The sequence below is a fragment of the Polyodon spathula genome, chromosome 5 (genome assembly GCF_017654505.1).
Source record: "Polyodon spathula isolate WHYD16114869_AA chromosome 5, ASM1765450v1, whole genome shotgun sequence".
NCBI classification, from domain to species: domain Eukaryota; kingdom Metazoa; phylum Chordata; class Actinopteri; order Acipenseriformes; family Polyodontidae; genus Polyodon; species Polyodon spathula.
The window spans coordinates 31,477,798-31,491,380 of record NC_054538.1 but is presented as its reverse complement, the minus strand read 5'-3'; the positions used below and the strand labels follow the sequence as shown (position 1 = coordinate 31,491,380).

At 35.9% G+C, this 13,583-nt stretch overlaps 1 non-coding gene across 1 annotated transcript; it reads left to right on the top strand.

Moving 5' to 3' along the window:
• Nucleotides 1-9,665: 9,665 nt before the first annotated feature.
• Nucleotides 9,666-9,748, top strand: trnal-uaa. Its single transcript has one exon. It is a non-coding gene; the product is annotated as a tRNA-Leu (tRNA).
• Nucleotides 9,749-13,583: the final 3,835 nt, after the last annotated feature.

The window sequence follows — 13,583 nt, the reverse complement described above, 5'->3', positions numbered from 1 at the left end:
CGCCAGAAGCGCAGTTTATGCGGCATATTATAATCAATACAGTATAGCCGACAATTTAATCTGGGCTTTGTAATAAAATCAAAGTAATTGTGAAATAACGTATTATAATCCTGTTGAGTGCTTGAAACACTGATGAAAGTCATTCTATACATCACATATTATTATTATTTACACTACATTTCACAGGCAGAAAGACTGTGCCACCCTGAGTGTGACGGTGCAATTTTTTTTTTTAATTACGTATTCTAAGATCTCTTCACAGTGCCCATCGGGACTGGTCATTTTACAACGCAACGAAGTACGGTGTGGATATACTGGATCAACTAGCACGGCTGGATTCTGTCAAAGGTGGTGCTCGCAGGTGGCCTGCGGCTGTTTTTAATGTTTTGGATCTGGCAGCATTTAACTCTTTTGTTTTGTAAATGGAGTGCACCAGCAACACAATCACTCAGAGGGACTTCATTTTGCAACTAGTCCTGGAGCTACGGCAGAAACGTTTTGATAAGAGACACTAAAGCCGGATGCCCCTCAGCTTTCAGCCAGCGCTGCACCCACTGGCACACGGAATAAAAGACAATGAGGTTGCTAAATGCAATAAAAACAGAACTTTTGATGCCTGCGCCTATTGTGAAAAGGCAGTCTGTGGCAAATGCACCGGTACAGTTGAAAAGCGCGTTTTCTGCGTAGATTGTAGCTGCAATAGAACAGAGCCTTTAAACTGTTTCACTCAAAGCGCTTTCACGTTGCATAAGTTATATTTTAGTTTTGTGCTATTTTTATAACTAGATATTTGTTTTATAATTTTATATGTGCATACAGCTTTGTACACCAGTTTAGAGGTTTATTGAGTAGTTTATTAGTTTTTCATGTTTATATATATGTGCTCTTTTAGAAAAAAAAAAAAAAAAGTTAAATTTTCAATGTAAATTATGAATTTCTGCTATGAAAATGTTATGTATGATGTTCATAAATAAAAATATGAGGTTGTATCCGATTGTGTGTTTTTCATTTTTATATCGAAGCCGTTTAAAATGGAGGCGCACATTTTGAGGGTGCGGCGGTTGTATGTAATCCATAATCTCGGTGGTTCCAGTGTTATGATTATTATTATTATTTTTCGCCATATTTTCAAATGTCTGTATAAAACGGATGCCGTTATACGAAAACTGATTAACTTCACACGATGGTAAAGGCCTGTGGGAAGCTGTGCCAGCCCAAAAATGAAGGTCATAAGTCACATGTTTTGGCGGCCATATTGGATTTTTCAAGAATTTTGGACAATGAACACGCGTCCGATCTACGCATGCCCTGTTAGCCAGATATGGCGAAAAAATTGCACAAGGTAAGCAAAGCACCGAGTCAATGTGTTAGACCTAAAATAAGCCGTACTTTTCTACGTTAGGTTTAACGTAAGCAATGTTTCATATAACATATATTTACTTTATGGATAAGTGTAACGTATATCTACTTAATTAAGGCCAAAAAGCTGTGAAATAACAGTTTTTATGCATTGCAATACATTATGTTCGCGGGCTACGTTTCAAGGCATATATGAATGATAGTTAAACCTTGCATATCTTCCCATGTGAATGGCAAATGTTGTTGTAATAGGTTTACTTAAAAATAGAAGGGTTTTACTAGAGGAGCACATGCACATCCTCACAAGACATTTTTTATGTACTTAAACTCAAAAGGTATTTCACAGTTGGTTGGGTTGGAGAAACCTTATTCCATCCTGTACATGAGGCATCCACTGTGTGTATTCTCAGTACCACAGTAATGCCAAGTATGAGGTTGAATGAACACCCATATGAAGTGTGGGTGCAGTTTGCAAGCAAACAGCAGATGCCATGGGAGGAACAATAATGAGTGCTTATTGCACATATACTGCTGGGTAAGGATAAAATGTAAACTTTATGAAAACATAAACATAATCTTGTCATAAGTACAATGATTTCAGGAAAATATTCAACTTCAGTAATTATAATATGTTTCAGCTTTATTACTACTTAATTCACACATAATGATTATATTAAAACTTATATCCACAGGTTAATGTTCATAATATTTATGATTTTTATATCAGAATATGTTATATTTCCATCACATACATATATATGTAAATCCATATTATTTTTTTTAGATTGCATGGTACTTGAAAATTATGTTTGTGGATTGCTGTTCCGGGTTGAGGCAATAATGAAAAGTGGACTGAATATCCCAACAAGCACATCACAACCATGTCAGTGGAACAAGCCTTCAAACGTCAATGAAGACGAGGTCAAGTTGACGGCCCGCTGTGTGAGTGGGGGGTACGAGGAAAGAAAAGGTGAAGGACTGAAGAAGGGGAAGAAATCCATGCAGCAGAGTGGTTAGGGTTGAAGGGGTAGATGTTGAAGTCACCTAATAGAACAACAGGGGTGGAGGAAGAGGGGAGGAGAGGAGGAAGTCAAGCTCATCAAGAAAGTGAGTAAGGGGTACAGGAAGGCGGTAGAGAACAATGAGGAGGAGGCAACATGGGGAGAGAGCAGAAGCCCTGTTCCCCCATCCCATCCAGAGGGGCGAGGAGAGCGGGACAGGACAGAGAGAAAAAAAGGGCAGCCGGACTGGTAGTGTTATCAGGGGAGATCCAGGTTTCAGTGAGAAGTCAAGACTTTGGTGGATGCAAAGTGACAATTCCACAGGGTGCCAGAGAGTGCGTGGGTGGATGAGCAGAGGAAAGGGGGAGCGGCAGGGAGATGAGGTTAGAGGACTTAGATTTGCAGCGGTGGTGAGAAGTCAGAGGACAGGAACGAGAGGAGAGGATTACAGGGATATTAAAGTTAGTCATCATAGTGAGCAGTCGAGGAAAGGAAGTAGAAATGGCTATGAGGGAAGGTGGTGCCGAGAAGGAGTTTAAAGCAGACAGGTACAGCAGGACAGAGAGCATTGAATTATAAAAAGAAAAGAAAGAAATGTATACAAACCTGGTTTGGGGTTGGAGCCTTCAGTTTCAAGCTTGGATTGCAGCTGGTCAAAGTTGGCCTTTCAACGTGTGGACTACCACAGTGTAGACTCCTGGCCCTTTGTGATAAGGACCTTCGGTGCCACTCTTAATATTGATTTTATTGAGAAATACTGTAAATAAATTAATTGATACACGTTTCAACAAACACATGTTAAAATATAAAATTCAACAGATTATAAAACCTATTCACGAAAGTAAAACTGCACACAATACAGAAATCTACAATGACATAGTTAAGGCACAGCATGAGCTGCAGTACCTATTGTTGCAATAGTTATTTATATCATCCAATGTTTTAAACTGCAAATTCATTAATATATATATATATATATATATATATATATATATATATATATATATATATATATATATATATATATATATATATATATATATATATAGATTATTATATATTTTGTTAACATTTGACCTAACATTGCAATATATTCATGAAGTGTTTCTCCGTGGTTGGAAACCCAGCAGTTAAACCTACTGCTGGATGGTCTACAATAGACTGCAACATGAGTTTAAATTAAGCCACTGGTGACCCGTTGAAATTGAAAAACACTTTATGACCCGTCTTTTTGATGACATTTTCAGGTTTATTAAATATGTTTAACTAGAATGTTGCAATTCACATATCAATTGGACTAAATTATTTATTGCAAATATTTAGTAAATATGGTACGCTACAATTAACCCTTAGGTTTTTTTCATCGTCTCTCCGGTCTCCATTCTCCCTGCCTCTGTGGAATAAAATTACAGTAAATGGAGGCAGACCCTGCTGGAAAAACCATTAGAAACCATTAGAACTACACTAAAGACCATATTTCTAAAGGTCTGTAGTAGCCTGTTACGGTCTGTGGTGGCAATGGTTCATAGTAATTTATAATATGTTGTAATGGTGTTTTACAACACAATGAAAAAAACACAGTAAGCATTAAGTAAATAAAATCTCACCAAAAGGCATACATGACACAAAAACTAAATCTAATACTACTATAAACCTTTAGTTAATAATTCAGTTGAAAATAGGCTTTAATGTTCAATAAAAGCTGACTAACAATTCACAACAGTCAATCCTTAAAAAATAAAGGTCGAACAAAGAAAATAAATAAAAACAATATTTTGGTAAGAGTAAGGGTTTGAACTGCTGTATTTCCCAGATTAAAGTGTATAAACAGAATATTCTGGTATATTATTGCTTATAAATTAACTCGCCATTTGCTTGACTATTGCAACTATATTTTTTAAATTCAATAAGAAAGTGAATGCAGTCTGTTGTAAGCTTAGCAAATGCATTAAAAAAAAAAAAAAAAAAATTTTATAGAGCACCTTTCATCACAAATGTTGTGCAAACAGAAAATTATGAAAAGAAAATCAGATTAAACAAAATGAGCAGTGCAGGTCATATTTATTTACACAATGTACTTACAAAATCTAAATATTTACATATTTATAATACACTGAAGTGAATACTTTGATAAGAATTTTAAAACTTTAGGTGAAGAACTTTTTCCATACACCATTAGAAAAAAGGGTGATTTGTCTACTGTATATACCAGTGTATGTAGAACCTTTAAAAGAGGGTCCCTTCGATACTGTGCTATGTGGCAGGGTGAAATCCCTAAATGTAATGTGTGGAGGTTGGGAATATAGGTTTTGCAGAGAGGGGGTTAATTTGTATCTCTGCCAGCAGTCACAGGTGTGGCCATTCTCCAGTTAGTGCTACTGCCAACTGTATAAAAAGCAACCAGAAATCCTTTGTCAGAGAGGGAGGAGGTGTGTGTGTGTGTGTGTGTGTGTGTGTGTGTGTGTGTGTGTGTGTGTGTGTGTGTGTGTGTGCGTGTGTGTGTGTGTGTGTGTGTGTGTGTGTGTGTGTTAAATCATCTGTGTGGTGCTGTTTAGTTTACAAATTTCAGTGAAGGTGCTTCCCAGCCTGGACAGTTTTTGTTGTTTTCATTTTTTGTTTTGTTTTGGTATTTGGTTATTTCGCAACAGCTCTAAACTGCAGCTTCAAGCCTCAGAGTCTCATTACTGACTCTACTCTGCTACACACCAGTAAAAGGTTCCATATTTATACCAACATATAGGCCTAGAAACTTTTGGACCATTTTTTTGTTTGTGTACTACCCTAATATTCCATCTTATTGTCTCTGAATTTAAAAACCTTAGAATTTATGAAAATGAAAACTGTTGCTGTGGGGAACACTGTCTTCAGGCAAAATATCTCCGTGCTGCTGGCGGATACAAGCTGTGCTTTCTTGATGTGCTAATGACATACAGAATCAGCACTTTTATCAGCATTTCTGATAGTAAAGTGTGGAATCTTTATTGTCATTCCCTGGTTCCAAATAAAGCTTGTATCTTGCACACACCTCTTGGGCATTCTAGAATAAAATGCACACTCATATAAATGCTAAATATAATGGATAATTGTTTTAGAGAAACATTTTTATTATTTACAAACATGCAAAAGTAAAATACAGAATACAAGTTTTACAAGTGATCATTACTATAAAACATAATACATATGAAGGGTTAATCAGTCAGTCTGCAAGTAACTCTTAGTGTAATTCATAAGTCAAAGTTAGATGGCAATTTCAAGTCAAAAAGCTCTGAATGCCATCTCAAGCTTGAACCAAAAATATGTTTAGTCAGTCATGTTAATCAATCAAAATAGTATCCAACATATACATTTAATACAAAGTGTTCAGTATTTCATACCGGTTTATCTTTATTTTCCAAAACGGCTTAATTAATGACACATACAGGAGCCAGCTCCTCATAAACACTGTTGAAAAACAAGGAAACACTTCACTTCCAATTTCAAAACTTTAATCATTTGAATTGTATATATTTATTCTAATGTGTATCTGTGAACAGGATGGCTTTGTAGGGGTGACGTCAGACCAGAAGAAGGACGAAGAACAACAAAGGTATGGCGGTGAATCTGTGAATCTACGGCGTCCAGAGTTTTATTGTAAATAACACTAACAAACAAAAAGATTTAAACAAAATACACAAAACAAAGGGTGCGTTGGTCAAACAAACAGACAAACAAATGGATGTGGACGAACCAAACAAGTACCTTGCTGGAGCTTCCAGCATGAAATAGCAATCGTTAATTAAGTATATCCTTCTCTCTCCTGTTCTCTACTCACGAACACACAACCCAGAGTGAGTGAAAACATTCAGCTTATGCAGCTGTACAGAGACTCGATTGCTAATCAGTCATTCAATTGGAGTCGCGGTACAACTGCATGTGAATTACTAAAGGTGCAACTCCCCGTGCTCACATATTATTTTACCTGCACGTCAAGTGCTGTGCAATCCTCGTGCCTAAATACAAAATATACATTTTAAACACTTAACCCATATAGCTTGTAACCCATATTTATATCCTGTGTATAAACACCAACATTAATACAATACAAACAACATAAAACACTGATAAACATAAAGGGGCGGGACACTCCACCACAGTATCATTTTAATACAAAATGAATAAGCCTAAAGTATGGTAGAGATCTCGGTTCCCGCAGGCTGGCACATCACACAGGGCGAGACAATCCACACACAGGTGGAGGGCGGGCGCGAACCCGGGACCTCTCGCACTAAAGCTTAGCGTCAATACCGCTGTACAAAAGAATCGGCTCCATTGTAAGGTACCATGCAAGTTACACTATTATTAGTTACTGTCAGATTAAATGTTTTAATATTTTAAATGTATATTTACGTATGCATTGTGCACAACTGTCGAGTTACAAAGATTTAGTCTAGCACGTTTATTGGTAGAAATGTTGCATGAAAACATCATTGATGTTGAATAAAGTCAGCATACGTAATGCTAGAGGAGGCTGCAATCAGCGCTGGGACTCACTCAATCGCCCAATCACCGAGCTCGCTGAAGGCCCAGATCTGCTGGCTACTTGCTTCTTACTCACCATCAAGGCCATGCACATTACAATACAATATATATAACTAAGAATACTTATACTTTATTGGTTTATTTTGAAAAATCATGCGGTTCATACTGAGAGGGATTTTAAAATTGCCCTGACTATTTTTATTGTTGTGAGTGGTAATTAAGCAACAATACTCAATTGCTATATGGTCACCCTAATTATAAGTGGACTAACAATATAATGATACCTGTATTTCAAGTACATAGCATATGCCTAACCCTAACCCAGAAATTGCATATTACAATGATGGCAAAGTATAACGGAGTACAAAGACTGGAAAAAATGTACTGAAGAAATAATTTTTCAGTGTGTCTTAATAGAAGCTGATGCTGTTCGGAAGAACTCTCCTGTATTTTTTTTTTTTTTTGGCGGGCTGGGTTGCCTTTATGCATTTTAAAAAGGTAGTAACCCTATTCAACATGATATGCAACATAACCATGATTATTAGATATCTCAATACCATAGCCTACATTATTGTCAATGAACAAACTTACGCGCTAACCAAAGTGTGTGAGGCCTTGGAGTGATATGTGAAACCTCTGAGAACCATGTAATCGCACCAGGATCACTTGAAATGGTGGTCTCAGTTAGCTTAAAATGCTTTGCTGTGTTTTAACTTTTTGCAATGTGAAACAAAACATATTCCTAGCAAATCGTGGACATGACCTACACCAAGTAAAGTGTCTCCCCTTGTGGCACATACGCAATGCAGGGCTTGTCAAAACACACACCAGACAAGAACACCATAATGTCACATGTATACAACAGCACATCACTTATATATATATATATATATATATATATATATATATATATATATATATATATATATATATATATATATATATATATATATATAAGGTTGTCCTGGAAGAAAACTTGCTTCCTTCTGCTCTGACAATGTTCCCCAACTCTGAGGATTGGTTTTTCCAGCAGGACAATGCTCCATGCCACACAGCCAGGTCAATCAAGGTGTGGATGGAGGACCACCAGATCAAGACCCTGTCATGGCCAGCCCAATCTCCAGACCTGAACCCCATTGAATACCTCTGGAATGTGATCAAGAGGAAGATGGATGGTCACAAGCCATCAAACAAAGCCGAGCTGCTTGAATTTTTGCGCCAGGAGTGGCATAAAGTCACCCAACATCAATGTGAAAGACTGGTGGAGAGCATGCCAAGACGCATGAAAGCTGTGCTTGAAAATCAGGGTTATTCCACCAAATATTGATTTCTGAACTCTTCCTAAGTTAAAACATTAGTATTGTGTTGTTTAAAAATGAATATGAACTTATTTTCTTTGCATTATTCGAGGTCTGACAACACTGCATCTTTTTTGTTATTTTGACCAGTTGTCATTTTCTGCAAATAAATGCTCTAAATGACAATATTTTTATTTGGAATTTGGGAGAAATGTTGTCAGTAGTTTATAGAATAAAACAAAAATGTTCATTTTACCCAAACACATACCTATAAATAGTAAAACCAGAGAAACTGATAATTTTGCAGTGGTCTCTTAATTTTTTCCAGAGCTATATATATATATATATATATATATATATATATATATATATATATACACACACATATAGTATACTGAGGCTGAATTACTAACTGACGCACCCCGTGGCTATTCAATGAAATTATGCTAATAGTGTTTGAGATTTAATTACTATTGCAGCGGTGTGTTCTTTTAAGCATGATGGCAAAACTGCCACAAAGGAACAGTATGAATTGGCAAATAGAATACTGATTTAGCACATGTACTCCGTCTGGCTTTATTATAATCGTGCCATCTACACTCGCAGAGAAAACATTGTGCCAAGACAAAGTGGTACAGTGTGTACAGACAGTCACGTTTGCATTGGCGCTGCTCTGTCTGAGTTTAGTAAACCAGCTCCTGTGTTGCAGCTGTATCTCACCACACTGTCACGCATACATCATTTACAACAAGCGATTATTATTATTAGTAGTAATAATAATAGCTACATTACAGTTGAATGTACAGGTACATCTTTTACCTACTCTGCTAAAAATGCAAACCGGTAACCACCAGAATATTATCATCTCAGACCAACGTAGGATGGCCGACGCTTGACGTCCTTCTCCAGGGGTGTGTCGCTTCTAGTGTTCTAATATATATAGTTCTGTGGCTGGAATGTTGCTGTGGCGTTGTAATGTAACGTTATTGTAACATTCTTACAACCATGTTAGGACATCCACATGACATTTTCACAACTTTGTAATTACTTATTTTATTTAATTCCAACAACCCTATTGTTACTTCTATATGACATTTTTATTAACATGTGGGACATTTAATTAGATTCAACGGTACTGTTTAGCGGTGACTCAACAAAAACGTCACTATTGTCACAACACTTCCGGGCATTTAGGAACGCTTCGTTGCATTCCCAAAATAAACTGCAAAATTTTAAATGAACGATTCTGCATATCGGCCTGCGGCTACAGAATCTAAAAATAATACACAATCTTAAATACATTTGTATTAAATATATTACATTACTTCGTTGTTCAATTATATAATGTAATGATGCAAATATATTCATATATATATATATATATATATATATATATATATATATATATATATATATATATATATATATACACACACACACAAAATTATATACATACATACATACATACGTATAGTCATACGCACACGCAACCAGGATGGCCGAGTGGTTAAGGCGTTGGACTTAAGATCCAATGGACTAATGTCCGCGTGGGTTCGAACCCCACTCCTGGTAGATCTTTTTTAATTAAAAAAAAAAAAACAAACCAGTAACAACAAGCATAATTTTCTACAGCGTTTGGTAAAATGAATAGTGATTTTCAATTAAGAAATAACGTGTGTTTTAAGTGAAATACAACTGCCTTGCCATTTCCTGCATACGTCCCACCTTCCATTTGCAATGCACTCTGGGTGATGTAGTTAGTAAAGTAGACACCCGTGGACAAGCGGCGCGGCTATCTGGGCTGCCATATTGACGGTTTTCCAGCCAAATGTGTCTTGTTTTTAAAACATCTAGCCGGTAAATGTTGTCTTTGGAGATTTTTACTATGCGTGTTTTTTTTTTTTTTTTCTATTGCTTTTGATTGACGAGGTGAGCACCAGTGCAGGACTTCAATCACCACAATGTCCTGCATACTCTACCTCGTCTCTCCCCCCTCCTTGCCGTGGGGCGTAACATTGTTCTGAAGCTCAGCAACCAGTACAATGACAAATCACAGAAATACCCAGACTTGAATTCAGCAAATCCGGCTGAAAACATGGTGAATCTGCCAACTGTTTTCTCAGGATTGGGGATTCCTGCAGGTGATTGAAACTAGTATGCATTTGACCGTACAAATACAATTAGAATTTAGTATTTTATGTGTTGTTTTATAGAATATACGCCGACAGTACAGGACAATTTAATTGTACTCTGAATAAAATAAAATAAAGTCGAACGCATAGTGTAAACTGAGAAAAACAAAAAAAAACAAACAAGCAAAGCCATATATAAATGAATGCATCGTTTGTAACATTACTTACCTGGGTTATTATTTATATAAATAAATTTGTAGTACTTTTGTAATATATATTTAAGTCTTAAACGTAAGTATAGGTTTTTGGCTGGTTTAAAAAACACAAATTGGCTACGTTTTGGCTGGTTACTTCCAAAATTTGGCGGGTTGTTGCAAAAAGAAATCTGCAGCAGTGCTCGGCTTTCCGAACCGAAACAGGTAACTACAGACCAGTAAGCCTGACTTCTATTATATGTAAACTTATGGAAACTATAAGAAGATCCAAAATGGAAAATTACCTATATGGTAACAGTATCCTGGGAGACAGTCAGCATGGTTTTAGGAAAGGGGGATCATGTCTAATTAACCTGCTTGATTTTTTTGAGGATGCAACATCGACAATGAATAATTGCAAAGCATATGACACGGTTTATTTAGATTTCCAGAAAGCTTCTGACAGAGTCCTGCATAAAAGTTTAATTAGGTCCTCTGCTATTCCTAATCTACATTAATGAATTAGATTCTGGTATAGTAAGCAAACTTGTTAAATTTGCAGATGACACAAAAATAGGAGGAGTGGCAAACACTGATACAGCAGCATCATTCAAAATGATCTAGGATCAATAAGCTGCTAACAACCAAATAAGCAAGATGAGCCGAATGACCTCCTCTTGTTTAAAAAATTTATTATGTACTTTGTAACAGAAAACTTGAAACTGTCATCTTGTATGAAAATAAAACTTTACCCATCACCATACCCATTACGTTTCATTGTAAAAGTAGGTTTAACTGGGAAAACGTTTGTGAATATTAAGCTTTACCTCCAGACTGGGAAAGGGGTATTTATATATTCAGAGGAGAGGCAAAATCTTAAAGAGCATTAATGTGGTGATACTCCTGCCCATGGTTGAACAAACCACATTTTCTTTTACATTTCTAATGTAGGAAAACAAGGGTCGTATACATTTTTTAATGCGTTTTACATGTTTTTTTACATTCTGGGTTCAAATTAAAGCTTTTTGTGTGTAGTTACCAGTTAAGCATGAATTATGTAAATTGAACACTTCCTACTTTTATGATATCATAAAACTATTACTGTATTTAACAGATTTTTTGTCCCCACTTTGATTTAAGTATATGACAGGCCTCCTTGTGATAGAAAACTCCACAGCCTGCTTTTTTTTAAATAGTAATGTGTCTTGCAAGAAAATCGTGGTTGCATAAAATTAAAATGTGTTTACAAGTTGATTTTTGTGGTAAATGCCAAACACTAGCTCCAGATCCATATTTAATAGATCACTTATAACATGTTTTCGTTTGTATATAATTGCTCTTAAGGTATCAAATTGAGTTATATGCCTCCACATTCAAGGCACCTATGTATTACACAAAATAACTTTTCCCTTTATGATCTGTTACTTCATAAAGCAATTAAAGTACAAAAATAATGTACTTCACCTTCAATTTCCAATCACCCTTTGTGAAAAAGTGATCATTTCTGATAGGCGTAGCTCAATTGAACAGTTTATTATCTTTCTGACAATACCTACTATGTGGGCGCATACTTTATCAGCCAGTTAGTTATATGGGAAGTTAAAAATCATTTCATCATAAAATCTTCATCCCTCACTCTATGGGGAGTGAAACTTCCAGGCAAATAGGCAAATTGTAACTGACATTCCATGAACATTTACTTTGGGGAGAAAAAAAAAAAAACCTCAAAAAACCTAACCCTAACCTACTCCTAAAACTAACAACCAGCCTAAGGGTTACTATACCCTGGGATTATATTTCAATTTTGATACATTGTCCTTAAAGTGGTTTCTAAGAGTATCAATAACAAATCAAAATATAGCTGCAAGCAGCAATGACCGGGGTCCAAGCACAAGACCATGTGACCTATGACCATATTTCACACGTGGCATAGTAGCCCGTTAGCCTATACTAATCTTTGTAGTATATTGTACCATATGAACATATATGGGTTGTTGTATGTGTTTCATGGTAATGGTTAGCCTAGCTGTACTTTGTAAGGGGTTATAAGCTAGTTTTACATTTGACCTTAGGGAAAGGTCAAAGGTCATGGTCATGGCAATTTTTGAATAGGGCATATAGGTCTGCTATAGGTGTACCATAGTAACCATTACCATATCTGCACTGTAAGGAGTTATAAGCAAGTTTTGCATTTGACCTTTATATATATATATATATATATATATATATATATATATATATATATATATATATATATATATATATATATATATATATATATAGGGCTCCCTTGAGAAAGATATGTACAACATATCGAAACGTTGGGCAGCTGGCTCTTTGAGCTAATATATATATATATATATATATATATATATATATATATATATATATATATATATATGTATATGTATATATATATATATATATATATATATATATATATATATATATATATATATATATATATATATATATATATATATATATATATATATATATATATATATATATATATATATATATATATATATATATATATATACAGGTAGTGGACAAAAAATGGAAACACCTGGGTAAATGAGGGACACCAAGTATGCGTTAATTAAGCAAATAACATCCCAGCATGCTTAGGGTCATGTATAAAAATGCTGGACAGGCCTGGTTCCCTATGGCAAGCATAGCTGCAAGAGGAGACTTCAACGACTTTGAAAGAGGGGTGATTGTTGGGGTGTGTTTGGCAGAAGCTTCAGTGACCAAGACAGCTCAACTTGCTGATGTTTCATGAGTAATTGTGTCTAAGGTGATGCCGGCATGGAACTCTGAGGGAAAGACATCATCAGCAAAGGGCAAAAGTGGACGGAAGCGCATACTCCAGGATCGTGATATCCATGCATTAATTTGAAGTGCAAGGCAAAACAAGTGAGCAACTGCAGATCAATTGACTACAAATTTCAACCTGGGGCGCGAGCAGCCAGTTTCATCAAAAACAGTCCACCGAGAACTCCACAGAGCGGGATACCATAGTCGGGTTGCAGTGCACAAACCGCTCATCACACCTGGCAATGCACGTTTGCAAGTCCA